Source organism: Canis lupus, chromosome 3 (genome assembly GCF_003254725.2).
Source record: "Canis lupus dingo isolate Sandy chromosome 3, ASM325472v2, whole genome shotgun sequence".
NCBI classification, from domain to species: domain Eukaryota; kingdom Metazoa; phylum Chordata; class Mammalia; order Carnivora; family Canidae; genus Canis; species Canis lupus.
The window spans coordinates 75,316,496-75,335,891 of record NC_064245.1 but is presented as its reverse complement, the minus strand read 5'-3'; the positions used below and the strand labels follow the sequence as shown (position 1 = coordinate 75,335,891).

Genomic DNA, 19,396 nt, shown 5'->3' with positions numbered 1-19,396 from the left:
GAGGGTTTATGATAAAAGAATATGACATTAACCCAAACTGTCTTTGGAAGGCTCCTGCACTTATCTGTCATGCCTGATGGAATGTTCACATAAAAGAGATGTGGTCTCAAGGTAAGAATGTAATAAAAAAAGGCTCAAGACACTTGTTCTAATATAAAATCAGCCATGGGAAGTGTTCATATGACAGCTTACCCCAAGAGAGCAATTCACAAGATGCAGAGTGCATGATACATGAAAGCTAACTCTATGATATAACTAAGCCTTATGAAAGAACAAAGAGAGAACAGTACATGGATATATTAAGTTAAGCCACAAACAAAATTAAGAGTGATCCTGAGAGTTTGTGTATTTATATGCATGTATATCCACATGTGTATATACACTTTTGTTTTGTGTATACATATGCAGGTATTATTTGCTGTGCATACATATTTATATATAATACATCATATGTTAGTAAGTATATGTAACATATAATGTTATACTGTATATATTAAATAACTTTACTAAAATATATAAGACTGAAAGGTCTAAATCCAATAAAACAATATTTCAATAAAGGAAGGCTAAAGGAACAGATAATTCACGAAAAAGAAAAAAAATACAACCAAAAAACTGAATAGAGAAGATGGTGAACACTATTAATAATCAAAAATAGGAGTTTCAATTTCATCAAAAATTCAATTAAATTTGGAATCACGGCAGCCCTGGTGGCGCAGCAGTTTAGTGCCGCCTGCAGCCAAGGGCATGATCCTGGAGACCCGGGATCGAGTCCCGCATCTGGCTCTCTGCGTGGAGCCTGCTTCTCCCTCTGCCTGTGTCTCTGCACCCCTCTCTCTCTCTCTCTGCATCTCTATGAATAAATAAATAAAATCTTTGAGAAAAAATAAAATTGGAATCATTTAACTGATAATATTGGTAAAAAAAAAAAAAAAAAAAAGTTTAATAGCAAGTCCTGGTAAAACTGCAGACAAACTGGATTTCCCAAAACTGCTACTGGGAATAGCAATGGACTCAAACACAATGGAAAGTTTGGAAGAACTGGTATCTATACCCTCATCCTAGAAATTGTATTTATAAACTCTCTGGAGAAAACTTGGAGTTATAAAGAAGGCTTATAACTTTATAACCCAGAGTTGTAAAGAAGCTTATTTACTGTGGAACTATGTTTAATGGTTAAAGTAAATAATCTAAGTTCTGTCAACAGAGAAACAAAATACATATAAATATTTTTTATGCTAGACTTCTGACACAGGTCTATTTAAGTGTCCATATTAGTAGATGTCAAAAATATAATGTTAAATGAACAAAGCGAGTTGCAGGATATGTATGCTATATAAAATTACATGCAGGTTTTAAAAAACTTTACAAAGCAATACTTCCTCTGTATGTGTGTGCATAGATGATGAACAGATATATATAATATATATTTATGATGAAGAGATACATTTAATATGTATCTAAACAAATATTAAATTCATGGTAGAAGAGGACACTCTGGATTGATAGAGAAAGGGAATAGGAATGTTACTGAGATGAGAAACACCGTCTTTATTTGTAATGTTTTGATTCTTTTATTTTAAGGAAGACAAATCAAATAAAACATAATATTAGCAAGAACTAATTCTGGAGAGTAGTTACATGGGCTTTAATTACTTTATATATTATGCTCTGTCTTTTAAATGTCTTTCAGAAGTAAGATACATTGGGAAAATATAAGCACCAATGATAGTACATGAATGAAGTCATGGGCTCATCTAGGGATCTCTTTATCTCATAATTATTTTTATTCTTAGAATAGTATCTCAAAATTGAATTTTTGACCAAAACTATAAATACAAAGAACAAACTGATGGTTGCCAGAGGGCAAGAGAGTGGAGAGTTGACAAAATAGGAGAAAGGGAATGGAAGATACCGGCCTCCAGTTATGGAATGAGTAGGTCACAAGAATAAAAAGCAGAGCATAGGGAATACACCCAATGAAATTGTAATAGTGATGTAATGGGACAGATAGTAACTGTGAACATAGTATAATATATAAATTTTTCAAATCAGTAAGTTGTACATCTGAAACTAATATAATATTGTGTGTCAGTTATACTCAAATTTTTAAAAATGACTTTTTGTCTCAAAATATGAATTGCTATATCAGTGCTATGGATAATTCTCATTAATTTCCTTGGAAGAAGGCATCTTGTATGTTAGTAAATTTATGTTACTGAGACAATGCTAATATTAGACTATAGGTGCAATTAATCTTTGTATTAATTGGGAAAAATTGTGTCCAGCCCTGCCCAGCCCTGCCTGTCCACCATATAATTACACACAGACACACAGACATACAGACACACAAACACACACACACAAGAAGGCTAATGTAATAGTGTATATAACCAAATAACTACTACCTAGGTTCAACTTAGGGAATTATCAAATAAGATTTTAATTCTATCCCCACTCTTCTATGCTATTCATTATGCTATTAATTAAGGTAATCATTTTCATTTTTTTAAACTTTGTGCACTTCATCATTTAAACAGTAAACTAAATATCAATACTTCCTGAGACTTTATACCTGGGACTTCTACAAAATACCATAGTTTAAGAGAAGTTTATAAAGAACAGAAATTTATTTCTCACAGTTCTGTAGCCTAGGAAGTCTGAGACCAAGGGGGTAGCAGACCAAGCAGTCTCTGGCAAAACCTGCTTCCTGGTTCATAGATGACATCTTATTACTGAGTCTTCACATGTCCAAAAGGATTTGGGATCTCTTTAGGGTCTTTTTTATAAGGGCACTAATCCCATTCATGAGGGGTCCACCATCATGACCTTATCACTTCCCAAAGGTCCCACCTTCAAATACTGTCATCTTGGGGATTAAAATTTCAACATATGAATTTGGGGGTGAAGGAGACATAAACACCCACTCCATTATACCCATTTATGAATTTGCTTAATTATTTGCTTATTATATATTTATTCATTTATTTATAATCTATATACAGATACTATTGTATTAATTTCTGCTAATACAATTTGTATTAAATGTCAGAAAAATATTAATTTCTTTCTCTTCTTTAAAGATTTTATTTCTTTGAAAGAGAGAATATGAGTGATGAGAGGGGCTAACGGACAAGCAGACTCCCTGCTGAGTGAAAGGCTGATGTGGGGCTTGATCCCAGGACCCTGAGGTCATGACTTAGCTAAAGTCAGATGCTTAACCAATTGAGACATCCAAGTACTCTAAGATTAATTTCTTTCTATCTTTGTGTAAGGAAGTTCAAGTAATCTTATCCTGAACATGCCGAGGAGAAACATCTCCCATTCTATTTTGGAGACAACAGGACTATAGAACTATGGGATGAAATATAAATCCACTTTGATCTGTTTTGCTCTCCAATGTATGTCTATGAAAATTGTTAAACTGTGTTTCTTTTCTCCTCCTATTTCTATTGCTACTAATAGCTGGCACTTACTGACCTACATCAACAATGGTGCTTTTAGCCACTAGTCTACCCAGGCTCATGCTAATGCCCAACACATCCTATGTCTTAATTAAACATTCTCTGGTGCCAAACAGTTCATCCCACCTAACATATTTAAATCCTGCTAAACCTTCTTCATCCACCTGTGGGCTGACCTCTGTGATCCCCCTTTTTATAATAATTCCAGTCATGTGTTAAATTATGAATCTAATCCATATTACTTTGTGTTTATTTCCACTTTTCTGTGGTATTTCGAAGTTGTGGTTTGTACATTCTTGGAAAGCTGCTTCCAGTAGTCCTATTTCAGTATAATCCCCCAGCATGTGGGCATGTCAATTCTATGTAATATTGAACCCATGGCACAAAATACAGGGGTTAGGTGCTCCTTGAAATTTTCTTGGAAGAATGAATGAACCAAAAATTATATATTTATAGGGAGCATTTTAAAAATATGGAAGGATGAGTTTTAAAAATGGACATTCAGATTTACCATAATATGAGTTTTATCCTTTGAATATTTCATGTCCTTCTAGGTTGTCTTTAGATTCATTTAAGCTGAAGATAGAAATAATAGGAAAAGTAGTAGGATATTTAGTCTAGTGAAAAGCATCTGCCCCACCTCGCACCAGGCAAATACATTCACAAGGATCAAAATCCTAGAGTTCAAGTGATATAAGCTGATTCTTCCCAAACCCTGAATTCCTAAATCTAGCAGGAACTTCTCAGACCACAGATAGCTATTCTCAGACCACAGGTAGCTATTCTAGGACCCTTCAGAACCTGTTTGGTGACATTTATATGCCTGTGACTGTTCCAAGGTCAAAGTTAGATGAACAGAAGCACATCCTCTGATGTAGTATTTCAGGATATTCACTCCCACAAGAACTATGGCAGAAAAAAAAAAAAAAAGAAAAAAAAAAGAACTATGGCAGGAAAAGTACATTCATTTTTCTCAATGCTTGGTGTGGAGACTGATGTTTTGATTTTTTTTTCAGTGTGGATGGAGTAAATAAATAGTTGTGAACTCAATTGCACCTGATAAAAGAATGAAAGTAAAAGTTTCTACGTCCAAATCTTTAACTAAATTTCAGAGGAAGAACCTAGGGATGAGTTTATATGCTTTTAAATGGATTATAGTATAGATTTTTGGAAATTTTGTGTGCTTTTTATATGTTTCCTTGGTTTTAGTCAATAATTACTTTCTTCAAGACATCGCAAATGCATTTGATGAAGCTTTTCTACATGTGATCTTTTGTCCATAAGTACCTGTAAGAAGAAAGTATACTTCTCAATAAACTGATTTTAATTATACATAATCTGTTGAACAAGAAGAAAAGTGTACTATCCTGACAATGCAATATATTGAAAACTAAATTGGTTTTTCAATTATGATTAACACAATTTTATTCTTCTTTTTATGACTACTGCATATAATGAAGAAAACCATGGGTTTTTATTTCCACCATTTATTTACATTTTTGCCACCACATAGTATTTTAATATAGATGATCTAATTCCTGTTTATCCTTCAGGTAACTAAAGAATGAAATATTCAGGGAGGGTGGGATGGTGGTTGGGTGGAAAGACATATGATATGGGTGTACAGTCCAATGAGACATTGCTTGACTCTAATGTAGAGATTGTATAGTGGAAAACAGGAGCCAAACAATGTACAGATAAAGTTAAGAACTTGTCACATAGTATCAACTTTTTATATTTCATCCTATTTATTCATGTATTTATTTTACACAAAAAAATCATTGGGAAATCAAACCCAAAATGTTAGCTATCACAGGTCTGTGTTTACTGCCTAAGAAAATACTCCCCCTCTTCAGGCAGGATTAATGTATTCAATAGAGTATTTATACTGGAATCTATCTCACCTCTTTCTGTCTCAAGATAGTCAATGGTAACACATAAGAATAGGCAAGTGAGTAAACATGTCATTTTTTCAAACTTCTTCCCCTAAGGGGGTTCTGAGCTTGGCAATACATGGGAAATGTACTAGATTTAAAATTTTTGCCTATGTGTCTCAAGGTAAGATGTACTTTTCTTTTTTGCCCTTTGTACTTTGTCCAATAGAACTGAAGTATGAATGCATATGTGCAGGAAATCCTGAAAATTCTTGTGTCAAAAATATAATTTTATATATTCAGAATGTCCTTATATTTTTATGACAATTCAACACTTTAGTTAGAACCCTCAATCCTACTGTTTATGCTTTTATGTCTCTAGCCTCAAATTCTTCTGTGAATATCAAAAAGATTTGGGGGGGGGGCGGGTAGAGTGAATAGAACAACCAGCACCTAATTGTTGGCTACTCATTCTTTCCAAGTTATTTATTGACCCATAAGAATAGGCTCTACTATACCAAATTTGGCTTATCAGTTATCAGCTGACTAGTGATGATTTGAAGTTCTTACATGGTAAGGCTTTCTGCAAGACCTTGTCCCTCCTAAGGCTTCTCTAAGGAGAGAGTATTTATGAATATATATTTTCTTAGATGATAGGGGTCTTGTAGAAGAGAAGCAGGGCATTATTGGCATTCTCCACAGCTGTTGCGTTTGCCTGCTCCCAACCCAAACTAATCAATTAGAATATTTTCTTGCTTGCCACAGTATGTGGTTCAAGGATAGACAAATGATTTAAGCCAGAAAAGGATGATGCAATCACAGACTGGCAGTTTTGCCAAATCTTCTGGGAAATAGACCCTGCCCACCAAGATATAGACCTAGAGTTCCTGGTGGCCCTCTTACCACCATCTGAGGAAAAATGTAACTTACTTAGAGCAAAGGGCACAGGAAGGAAAATCAGAGCCAAAAATTAAAAAAGGTCAAGTGTCTGACATCACTTAAGCATCTGATCAACCATGTCAGAAGTGAAATAGGCCACTGGAGTTTTCAGTTACATTATCCAAAATATTTTTTTTTTCCTTAGGTTATTTTGAGTTGGGCTTCTGTCGCTTGTAACCAAAATCTGAAATGTATACCACCTATTCTGTCTAGAAATTAGAGGGGGCCACTTAAAGATTCCTGACTGCCAGGAAGCCTAGAGTTTGGCCATTAACTGAAGACCATCTTGCTTAAGTTTCCCTAGGAATAGCCTCCTCCTATTGCACTCTATCAAAGTTCCTCCCATTCAGGTGGGGAGAGGCAGAGGGGAGTATCCAGAAATGATTACGTATGAGGAGTTAGTGAAATATTTGAGACTGTCCTGAATCATCATGGGTATAAAAGATAGAATAATAGAGTATATGTATTAATAGTGACAAAAGTGTTTTGAGGATATTCAACTCCAAATGAATCTTGTCTTCCTGTCAGATAACTAACATTTATGGTGAGTTTATCATTTGTCAAACATTATTTGAATTCAGTTAATCCTGTCAAATTAATCAAACAGGGAGACAATTAGGTTGATATAGCTCTAATGTTTTGGCAACGTATGTAAACAAATTGAAATCCAAGCCTGTAAATGCCTCAAAATTATGAAGTCGAAACACTGAAGACAACCAATCAAAAACAGCCAATCATAATCATAAGCTGTAAGCTATGGCCAATCAAATAATTTCCTTTCTTTGCTTCCAAACTTTCTGTATTGCAGTCTATCCTCTGGTTCCTGTGTGCTGCCTGATTCAAATTGATTTTTGCTCAAATAAACTCTTGAAAATTTAATATGGCTCATTTTATCTTTTAACAATCCTCATACAAATCCTTTGAGGTAGGTACTATTATTATCCTCAATTGGCTGATGAACAAATTAAGGGCTTAAGTAACTTGCTTAACATCAGGCAGCCAGTAAATTGGCAGAGCCGTGAGTTGAATCTAGTATTGCTCCTGAGTATGAATGTGCTCATGCCCTGTCTACCAGAATTAATTGTTAAAAACGTAGGAGACGTCCAAACCTTATTATCACTGAAGGGAAGGAATGGATCTGAGTATGTGCACACACACAAAAGAAATTCTAAAATAATTATAATAAACCCATGTCATTGAACTGATATATGCAGACAAAGGACCTATTGAATGAACTTATTTTGCATTATAATGGAAAGATTCACCTCTTCCAAAGGCTCCTGTGAAAAGATATTTGCAAATTCACTAACTTTTACAAGTTTAAATTGGATATACTTATTGGCCTTACCTCACCTCTCTTTTTCTCCTCCTGCCAGCTAGGACTTGGAAACTATGGGTAAGCCCACTCTGATCACATGCATGGTGAAAATGAAACAGTTGAGAGGAATCTGGTTCTTGAATGATATCAGGAAGCAAAGTAACTTGTCTTCCCTGGACCACCAGCCCTCCTTGCATTTATTTGGAGGTCCCTTTTTACCAAATCTTATCTAGTATCCTAATACAGATCCTAATCTAAGACAGCTTCATTTGGTGTGGAGAAGAGAAGAATGATTTTAGGGTTTTTGAGGAAATCGAAATAACAAGACTAGGTGACTGATGGATTCTGTCAGTAAAGGGAGATGAGGGAATGGAAAATGAGCCTGAGGATTTTCGCTTAGAGGACAGGGATGAAGATAATGCCATTCATCAAGTGAGAGATGTTTATGTCTGGAAGGAAGGGTGGAATAATGAATCATGTTATGAATATGTTAAGATGGACCTGCCTCTGTGGCATCGGGGTGAAGATTTCCAATAAATGTTCCATTCCCTGCTTCAACTAGAACAGATACAAGTGGATCTGTGATTTATATTTTGGCTTTCAGTGTAAGATTTCATGGTTCTGTGCCTAAATATACATGTTTGGTTCTCAGGAAAAGGTGGAGAATTTTCTCATGCAATTAGAAATATAAGATCATAGATAGAGATAAACAGACATGTCTATCTTATATTTATACACAAATAAACAATATAGCTACACTATTTGCAAAATATGTATCATGCCTTTTTCTTAGAGTAGGTATTCATATTAATTTACCATATAATTTGAATAAAGAATGCACATTTTGGGAGCTGCCACCATTTTGAAATGTTACTTGATATCCTCTTTCTAATTACAGGGAATGCATATGTTTCCAAAGGAGTTTCTAAAGATCAGTATCTCTCTTCTTTAAACTTTGCTAGAGAAATCTCTTAACACATATTTAAATGTTAGACTATGCCTAAATAAATTTTTAAAAAGTAGAAAATTTTTTCCTTAAGACAGCCTTTTATAATACAAAACTTGTGAAATATTTCTTGCTCTACAAATTTCACCTCTAAATATAAGCACTTCCATACATTTGTACACGCCTACACACATAAAAGCACACACCATATCCCCTGAATTAAGATCAGTAGTATCAGAAACTTCAGCCTGAAAGTGTCATTAACAAGAGAATGAAGATCTCTGGGGGAAAAGAGCTTTTCATAGTTCTGAAAGCATTATAATTCAACATACCTTAGCTGAGTTGATTGTGGCCTGTCCCACCAGGCCAGGAACTTAATGAGTCAACTTTGTGGATTAATGGTCAGGTCTTTTGTCTGCTACTAGTCTCCTGCTAAAGACAAGAGGAATGAAACAGTGAGAGAAGAGAAGCAAGCAACATGGAGAAAGGAAAATCAAAGCAGAGTAGATTTCTCCAGACTACCAAATAATCACAGCTGGAAAATAGAATCTCCATTTCACATATGGGAAATAGGTTGTCAATAACTAAATCACATGGTATTCTCTGTGAAGAGGGGGTTACTTTTCACCCTTAAAATGGAGCACAGGAATGCTAATAAAGCCTTTAGGATTCCTTGAACGAACGGGAATTTGCTTTCCGTGTTGCAAAGGGTGGAGAGAGTATAAAAGAAATTGTAGCATTCTTTTTATTGCTCTTGTTATGTTTTCCAATAAAAACGAAATTGGAATAAGGGTGAAGAAGCTTCACTGTTTTAAGGTGATTTCCAAAAAAAACTCAAGAGTGACATTCAAACATGGGTCATTATTCTCAAGACCTTGAGCCTACTTTTGGAAATTGTTTTGATAAAGCACAAATGAATTTTTGATGCCTGACCTATCACAAGCAATGCTCACAAGAGAAATTTTCTTCCCTATCATTTTATTGCATCAGTAAGGTGCTTCATTCGCTCTTTCAACTGTAGAAATCTTTTTATTGACCACTTCTATATCATATACTACTTGACTGCCTCTCCTCTATCACATCCTCCTGGAAAATTAGCTGACCGAGGTATGCTGAGTTTGAGATTTCAAATGTAAAAATGACCAATTTTAAATACAAGTATTTTCCCCTTTAAAGTATACTTATATGAAGTATTTAAATGTACTCAAAATTAAGAATATACAAGAGGTACCCCTAAGATGATCTCCTTAGTTGTATAAAAAACCAGATATGTATACATATGCACATTCTTTATATTGCAGGAAATCGAATGGTTAAAGGTGTAAATGGATCTTCATTTTAAAACAAAATATACAGGAAATAATGATGAATAAAAAGATCTTTTATTCCTTTTCAGGCCTATTTCAAAATTTAAGCATTAATCAGTATTCACTTATTGAGAATTTCACAACCACAATGTCGACAATTGTCAATAGTATATTGAGGCTGACATTGAAACCAGACATAGATTCCAGCCCAGTGAATGTATTAAATGTTAGTTACTTAATAGTTATGTAGGGAAGTCAGTGCAATTAGTGTACACAGTAGATACTTTCCATCCTCAAGTGGAATATAAGCATTCAGGTCTCTCCCGAAAGAGAGACACATTATTGTGTCCAATAATGGACACATATATTTGTGAGTTAAGAGTGATCTCAGAACCACTGGTTGCTCAGTGGCCCTTCTGAGTCCATATCTACATATATAAGGTGGGAGCATTTCTGAACACAGGTTAGTCTAAATATGTTGGGGACCAGCTCACCTGGGCCAGGCCTTCTCATCTATTTTAGAGATATGCAATATATAATACGAATTCAAAGTAAGGTACATTCTGATGTGTCAGCTCTTTTTTATCATCTTAAGTCTTCTCAGGCTAACAAATTTCCTACAAGGATTTACCTGATCTAAAAGCTGCAGCATTATAGCAAGGTCAGTTATGAGATTCTGTGGAAGCTGTGAAGTCTTTCAATCAGCTCCGCACAATCCTATAAGAATACACATAAGATACTGCATGGATAGTTTTATACAATGAGAAAAGCATGTATTTAGGGGCCATATCCAAATCTTAGGCTCAGTACTTATTTACATATGTGACTTAAGGAAATTTTCTTAAGTTTATGTAGCTTAATTTTATTATTTGCTAAGGGTTATAATAGCATTTACTATTCAGTGTTGTGGGAATGAAATCATTTAATCTATGTAGAAAGCCTGGCCAGGAATAAAGTAAGTCTGCCAAAAATATTTGTTCCTTTCTTCCTCTATGTACTCACATAAATTAAGGTGCACTTACCACTTTTGTACTCAAAATACTTAGTGTCTGATTGTAGGAAAAAGAGCTTTATTCTAATAATGTTAACTTTAGTTGATTTCATATGTAGGAGGTTGTATATGCCAAGCCCTGACCTGAATGTGACATTTGGAGTCTCTCATTTAATCTTTACAAAATGTAAGAGGGAGGTACTTTTGCTGTCTCAATGTTTATTTAAAAGCATTACAGTGACAACACCTGAATTTTGATGTTTTTCAATAATAAACAACAAAGCATTTTTCTGTTTACAATGGCTGCTAAAATTCTACACTATGTATTTTCTCCTAACAAAAATGTTGAAGCTCAGAATCCATTTGGAACATGTCATTCTTATGGTAATTGGAAAGTGAGAGAGAGAGAATGGGAGGGAGAGAGTGAGAGAGAGGGAGGGAGGGAGAGAAGATGGGAGGGAAAGGGAGACTGAGAAAGAGAGAGAGACATGAACCACTGTTTTTCTTAAACTTCTATTGAACTCTCATGCTATTAGCAAAACAAATCTTATGGTCAATCTTGACAATAAGAGAAATATACTCCACATACAGGGAAAACATGGCAAAGTCACATTGTTGCAGGCAGAAAGATTTATAGTCTACCACAAGGTTAAATTTAACATAAGCCCAAAGCTACACCCCAATAAATGGGAAAATCGATGTAGAGTCTTAACTAATAATTCTAAGCATCACATGCCTGGTGATGTTACTCCTGGAGACAAGAATTGATAAAGAGACAAAAAAGCAGTTGGACAAGAACTTTGCCAGTTACTTGACTTTCTTCTTAAAAGTAGAGGGATAGAAATAGATAATTTTATCTTGACTAGAACATCATGAGAGGGAGTGATGGTACATATATACAGAAAGAAAGGCTGTAGCCCGATTTGCAAAGGTGAGAAATCTAACCTGAGTGATTGATTATTCTCTGTCCTGTAGTCTCTGAATAGTGTTTGAGGAGAGGGGTTCATATGAGAGGGGTTTTATTAGCATCATTCTGTGTCTGTCAGTCAATAGATATGCTTAAATGACAGTAGCTGGAGGGAAGGCATTGTGGTAATCCTAAGTGACATGTGGAAGAAAGAAAATCTTTGTGGCAGAGAAATGCCTTAATTAGAGTTATTAAGAGATGCTGCATTTCAGCCATTCACCTGACTTTACAAGAGTTACCTCTTTTAATGTTCCTTGATTGATTTTATGTGTGTGTGTGTGTGTGTATTACAGTGTAGCTACAAAAATTATTGTAAATAAATAGTCATTACCTTTTTTGAGAGAAATATCAGTTATATTAATTGTTAAAGTTTGTTTTCCATATAATTTCAAAAGCCTTAGGAGAAATTCCAATTCTTTAACTCTGGTATGCAGCTGTAAAATTTATGTGTTCTATTTTATTTAAATAAATAAGATAAGCCCCATTTTAATTAATTGGGGCTGATGAGAAAGGTCAACATTGATTATTTTTAGCTAAAAGAGAAACTTAACATTTAAGAGACAATTGGAGTGAGAACACCTGAGGTTTTACACATAGACACAGAGAAACATCCCTTCAACCTTAACACAGTTAAGGTGTAGTTATGACTCCAGTCCCTCTCAGGAAAGAATTTGCAATTACAGTAATCCCCACCTGTCCATGAGGGAAAAGGCCCCCAGTGGATGCCAGAAACTACAGATAGTACCAAACCCTATAGGTACTTGGTCTTTACCTATGCATACATACCTGTGATAGAGTTTAATTTATAAATTAGGCACAGTAAGAGTTTAACAACAATAACATAAAATAGAACAATTATAACAAAATGCTGTAATGAAAGTTAGGTGAATGTGGTTTCTCTTTCTCAAAATGTCTTACTGTACTTTACTCACCCTTCTTCTTGTGATGATATGAGGTGATAAAATGCCTATGTGATGAGATGAAGGGCGGTGGGTGATGATGTAGGCGCTGTGATGCACAGTTAGGCTACTATTGACCTGTGGATTCATCAGAAGGGAAATCATATGTTTCCAGACCACAGTTGACCACAAGTAACTGAAACCATGGAAAGTGAAACTGCAAATAAGGTGGGGAGGGGGGTCTACTGTAAATATTTGTTCATATTGATTAAAGAAACAATTGGTATGTAAAGGGCTAAAACTCAAAATCTCTGATGCCCGTGCCATAGCCCTAATAAATATGACAATTCCCACCTACGGTTAGTAGTCAATCACCCTTATTTAGATAAAGTTTGCATTATTGCTCTGTGCTCCACACAAAAATCTGTATCCTGAATATTTTGGATCCTTAAAACAAACAGGAAATAGGTTATTATAGTGAGGGCTTGAGACTTTTGGTTCTAGAATCAGTCCAATTTGGGTTTCAACCATAGCTCCTTAATTTTGTAGCTCAGTGAGTATCTAAACCCATCTCATTTGTAACATGGAATATTAAGAGTATCTGTTTCATAGAATTTTGCAGCTTTAAATAAAGTAATGCATTTTTCCATGGCAACGATTTCTAATAAAAGCCTCTCTAACCACATATTTTTAAATAACCATATATTTTATTCCTGCTGAGTAAATTTATAATTTGGATTCTTTTCCCAAAGATAAGGACAATAGATAGGAATTCTTTTCCCGCTTCATTTAAAAACTATGGACTGAGCCCAAATGTGCTTGATACATGGGACTGAAGCACATTTGATCCCAGCCCTCATGGATTTTCAATGATGTGGAAATTACAGACAGAACTCAGTCCTAGTATATTGGGAAGTGCATTCATGAGCCATAACCAAGTCTCTTTAGTTAGCTTCTTAACTTGGGAAACTTCCTTTTCCTTAGAAAGTCTTTTTTTGATAGCTCAGCTCTTGATTATACACTAAGTCCTAAAGTTTTCATAGACTCTTTTTTTTTTTTTTTCAAGTTTTCACATGACTCAAATAGTGCCAAAGTAATTAGTGGATCCTCAGAAACCTTCTCTATTTATCTACACATGTAAGACTAGTCTGGAGAATCTAGCCCAATTGCTCTTGCTATATAATTATTTATCAATATTTCCAAGGTTTTATCTCTTCTAAGCTTGAAACACACAACATTCAGTCCATTATATTCATTCTTTAATATTCTCTCGTATGTATTGAACAAATAGTTATCGAATGTCTCTTTTATGCTAGGCCCTATTCCAGACACCGGAAATAAAATAGTGTGCAATACACTGAAGTTTCCTGACCATGAGGAATTTATATTCTACTGAGGAAGATACAATAAAAAATAAAGCAAAATGAAAAGATTACCATAAGGACATGGAAGAAAATAAAGAATTCTATGATAGAAAATAGAACAGTGCAGGGTGATAAAATAATTACATAGGATGAGAGCAAGAGAAGCCTTTCTGAGGAGAAAGCATTTTTCAGTTGATACCCAGAAATGAGAATGTGTCATTCATGTGAAGAACCTTCCAGGGGGGCAGGTTGACAGATATAGGACTTGGAGATGGGAGATAAGTTAGCATGTCTGGGAACATGAAGACGACTGGAGTTACTGATTAGAATAAACTAAGAAAGAATAGCATGAGGTGAGTTGAGGGTAGGCAGGGGCTAGGTGATATAGGGTTATGACCTATAAGGAATTGGGATGGTATATTCTAAGGGTATTAGGATACTCCTGAGAGGTCCAAAGCAGTGAAGTCACATGATTACTTTTACAACTGGATAATAGCCTACATGTATATGGCACTTACCAAGAATTATTCCAAATGCCTTTACATCTGTTATTAACTCATTTAATCCTCATGGCAACTCTTGAAGTAGGTATTATTATCATTCAATTTTATAGAATGGAATATTTACTGTGAGATTAAATATCTTGCCCAAGATTGCAAAACTAGTAAGTAGCAGAACTGAGATTCAAACCTAGGCGATTTAGTTCAGAATCTTTGTTCTGTATTTTACTATGTTGCATTAGTTTGTAGGTTTTGTCCAAACCCCTAAGCAGGGATGTTCAGCAAATATCTTGTGTGCTAGAATCAGTGGAAATAGCATACTTATTTGTAGTTATGGCAACATATTATACGTAGCTACTAAAATCATAGAATTGTACAATTTAAGGAGACATGAAAGATTGTTATATGATATTTATAATGACACTGTAAGAAGATAAGCAACTCATCTCAGATTGCACATAGCTAGTTACATAGGCATCATAAAAACTACCGGGAGTTTTGTTAGGGCAGACATAAATAATTTAAGCAATGAATATATGACTATATTTCAACATTCTTATGAAAATCAATATTGGGCTATGTAAATTAATCAGATTCACATGAGATCCTTTTAATAAAAGAAGGTTTAAATTATTTCATGATAAAGTATTGTTTCAAACTGGGGAAAACAGAATTCTCTTCAATACTGTATTACATAAACTTGCAAACATGAAATATCTGATATTGATTAAATAGATTAAATCAATGTTAGAGAAAATGCAAAGATAAATTTTACCTCATTTCTTCTTAAAAGCTACACATTCATAATAGGGTTGCTATAGTAGCAAAGATACTAATACATCTAAGAAGACAACAAGTTCTAATAAAGTTAACTGTCAAGATTCATTTAATGCATAATAGAAGACAATTTATAATCACAAAAATACAATAATAGATGAAGCATTGGTTAGACACAGTAGGCATTTACTGAATCCCAAACATTGAGTATTCACTCTGAGTCATGTAGCCTTGCAAAATGTATGCTAAGTTTCTATCCTTATGGAACCTATGTCTTAGGCAGGGGAATCAGTCAAAAAAATTAAACAGCAAAGCATCAAAAACTACTAAGACGAATAAGAGTTGTGAATTCGTAAGTACAAAAACCAACACAAACTTTGCTAGTAAACAAAGTACGGTAGTCCTACTTAGGCATTTTGAGAATAAATAACATCATAGTTATCAGGAGCAGCTAAACATGGAGTCAATGTAAACAATTGGTCTGCAACTCACTTCAGGAAGTATATGGCACACCAAAGATGTGTTCATCTGTCACATTTCAAAACCCATCTTCATTATCATTCAGTATCTAGTAAACACCTCTCTCAATATGAGGACAGGCTGTGTTTCCATTAGATTGGAGTGATAGGATCCCAGTCCCAAGAGATTTACACAAATGACATGAAAAACAAAGAAAATTAACAGCTATGTCAAATACGTAACAGAAAATTGACCAAGTGGAAAAAGAAAGAATGTGTTTGACAAAGGCATTCACAAAATAGGCTATAGAAAGCAGGGTCACTTTGGAAGGGAGTAGTGGGGTGGGCGGGGGGGGGGAATGATGCTTGTCTTTGGCAGTTTGTTCTCAGGTCCATTTTTCATGCTTTTGCTTCTTTTTTTGTATCACAGCACCACGGAATCCTCTAAGTTGTGTTTTCCTTGTTTTTTGTTGGTTGGTTGGTTTGTTTTTGTTTTTGTTTTTGTTTTTAATTAGGCAGCTTATACTAGTTTAGCCAATGGGAGGAAACAGTAGATGATCAGAAAACCAGAGGGAGGAAAGGGAAAACAAATACCTTTCTTGCTTTCCCTTTGCTTACAGTAGTGTCTTTCATTTGCTGGGATGTCTTCCTTGTTCCAGATCCTTCTAGATGGTTCTATTGTAATTCCAGCTCTTACCAGGTGACTCCAAGTGCCTGGGTGCCACAACACTATCCCTTCACCTAGATCTTCTAGTCTAAAAACAGTGGCTCCTTCCTGATGTGTCTCTGCTGCTTCAGTATCTCTAATTAGCATTTCAGTTTTTACAAGACTATACTCAATGCCCTGTAATAAATCCATCTGTTTTAAAGAAGTAGGTTTCCTTTTTTTACTGGCTGGATACTGATACAGAAAAGACACAGAGTAATGTAGAAGAATCTATACATATTTTAAGTTCTTAGAATATTGGTCTGTCCTTTGGGCTATCTGAGATTGGGAGAAAGATGTAAGCATTATATGCCTCCAGTTCCCATTAATTCCTCCTTCTATTCATTTGCCAATATATAAAATGAAAATTCTAACATCTACATTCTAGGATTATTTTTTTAAAAGATTTTATTTATTTATTCATGAGAAACACAGAGAGAGAGGCAGAGACATAAGCAAAGGGAATAGCAGGCTCCCTGCGGGGAGCCCCATGTGAGACTTGATCTCAAGACCAGGGTAATGACCTGAGCCAAAGGCAGATGCTCAACCACTGAGCCACCCAAGTGCCCTACACTCTAGGATTATTGTGAGGATAAGATAAAGTTATGCAAAAGAAGTTCTTAGCATTGTACCTGTCTCATAGTAGGCCTTCTAAGTAATACTTTACTTCTTTCCATGATTTCTTTTTGCCTCCAGTCATTAATATCACACTTATACCCTCCATGAAGTGGCTCCTACTATACAGGGTCTTGGCTAAGACCTTTGTGTGTATGTATATGTATATGTATACATATATCTATGCATGTCTGTATGTGTGTGTATATATACATATGGATTTTTAAAATTTAATCATTACAGTAGTCCTAAGAGTTAGTTGCCGTTATTATATCCTTTTTCAGGTAAGGAAACAGGCTCAAAATGCTAATTGACATGTCTGAAGTCATATAGTTACCAAAGGTAGAGCCAGTATTCAAATTTATGTCTGCCTAATTCTAAAGTCTGTGGTCTTTACTCTTCTAAATGACCTTCTATCACTATAAAGATGGATCATATCTGGCTCTCAGATACTCTGAAACCAGGAAAAACACATAATTCCAATATTCCCAACTATTCCTCAACTTTTTACCTAAGCTGTTTTTTAGGGTCACCTATGGCTTTGGAAACAAGGCTTTTACCACAATGTTAGTGATGGATAACATAGCATATGAGATTGAAGTGTAATTTTAAGATCAATCAGAATGTCATAAAATATCTGTATAGTATATAGTATTTAAGAAAAATAAAACACTAAATATGGAAGGGTATTAAGTATATTGTAAGAGTATATGAAGGTTTGGCACAAAAGTATTTATAGTTTTTTTAAAGGGAGGCAAAGAAAGACATTTGTTTTTGAAATTATAAGATTATAGACATTTTTTAGTAGCCATCACACAAATAATAATGTCTGAATTATATATTTGTGAAAAAAATATAATTAAAACCATGAGAGGAATATTCTTTCTTTTTTTTAAGACTCTGCTTCAGCAAGATGTGAAAAAGAGAAGAGGCTATGGAAACTCCTCTGATTCCAGATATGATGATAGAAGAGGGCCACCAGGAAACCCTCCCAGAAGAATGGGTCGAATTAATCATCTATGTGGCCCTAGTCCTCCTCCAATGGCTGGTGGATGAGGAAGGTAAATGTCTGCTCTAAGAAGCAGACAACTGGACATGCGCATTAATAACAGAAGGAAACCATCAAGAAGTAGAGTGCTGACCATACTGGACAAGTAATTGAATGTGTATGCCCAAATAAGGATTGCTCTGTGCCTTCACAGATGAAAGAGGTCGTGCTGGGAATTCCCTCCCCAGGGATCTGGCATGACTGACATGCAGTTGTATAAATGCACATGTTTGTCTCATAGTTTTATGAAAGTATTAATATAGTTTTTTTAACACTGAAAGCAGATTTATTGAAACAAATAATCCAAAAATGTGAAATAACCATGCCAAAGACCCTCCAGGAGACATGGGATGACATAGTAGGAATATGAAGCAAGAACAAGAGATACCAAGTGGAAATGTAACTATAAAAAATATAACTGAAGTAAATAATGAGATAAATGGCAAGATAAATTTGAAGAAAAATGAAATGGTAAATTAGAAAATCAGACGGAGGAAACCATAGAAAATATAAAAGGAAAGCATAAAGATATTAAAAATAGAATAGACTATAGTAGGACAGTATCGTGAGACAGTAAAGAAGATAATCCCTAACTTTGCCTGGGAAACCCAAGAAAAGCCTAAGGAACAGAACTCTTGAACCGAGACGTAAAGAATGGTAGGAGCTCGCCAGGTGGGCATTGAAAGCAAAACCATTTCAGGCAGAAAACACCAGTACGCACAGATGCATGGAGGCATGAACGAACATAATTGCTGTGATTTGGGAAGGGCAGGGAGGCTGGCATGTCTGGAGCAAAGGCCACTCAAAGGAAAGTGATGATGGCTGATGTGGAAAGGCAAGCAAGAGTCGTGTTGGAAGGATTCTGGGGAGGTACATAGTATAATTGTCCCCCATTTTAAATCTGAGGAAGCTAAGTGAAGCTCAGACAGCTTGAGTGAGTTACCCCAGGTCAGGCCTCCAACTTGGGGGCTCAGGTTTTTTAAGACTCTGTGTATATAAGTATATGTTTATATGTTTATTTATGTGTATACATATATATACACAAATATATATATATATATACATATATATATTTGATAATTAAAGAAAAGATCACCAGAATAGGTTCCTAAGCACAATTATGTATTTAATTGAAGAAGATACCACAACACATTCAAAATTGTTCTATGAAGAATAGTAGTGCTTTATTAAAATAAAAAAAAATTACTACCAAAAAAAAACCC

General features: G+C 35.0%; 1 long non-coding RNA gene across 6 annotated transcripts in view; it reads right to left on the bottom strand.

The window, feature by feature from the left end:
• Nucleotides 1-19,396, bottom strand: part of LOC112653728 (uncharacterized) — a 72,955-nt gene that overhangs the window by 37,290 nt on the left and 16,269 nt on the right. For 3 of the 6 annotated variants that reach the window (XR_007409966.1, XR_003132451.3, XR_003132452.3), the window contains exons 2-3: nucleotides 12,739-12,922; nucleotides 8,874-8,973 (exon numbers count right to left, since the gene is read on the bottom strand). This is a non-coding gene — a long non-coding RNA (uncharacterized LOC112653728). Of the gene's footprint in view, nucleotides 1-3,116; nucleotides 4,752-8,873; nucleotides 8,974-10,479; nucleotides 10,566-12,738; nucleotides 12,923-19,396 lie in introns of those variants that run through there. The other 3 variants (XR_003132453.3, XR_003132450.3, XR_004814589.2) reach the window with 3 other exon arrangements.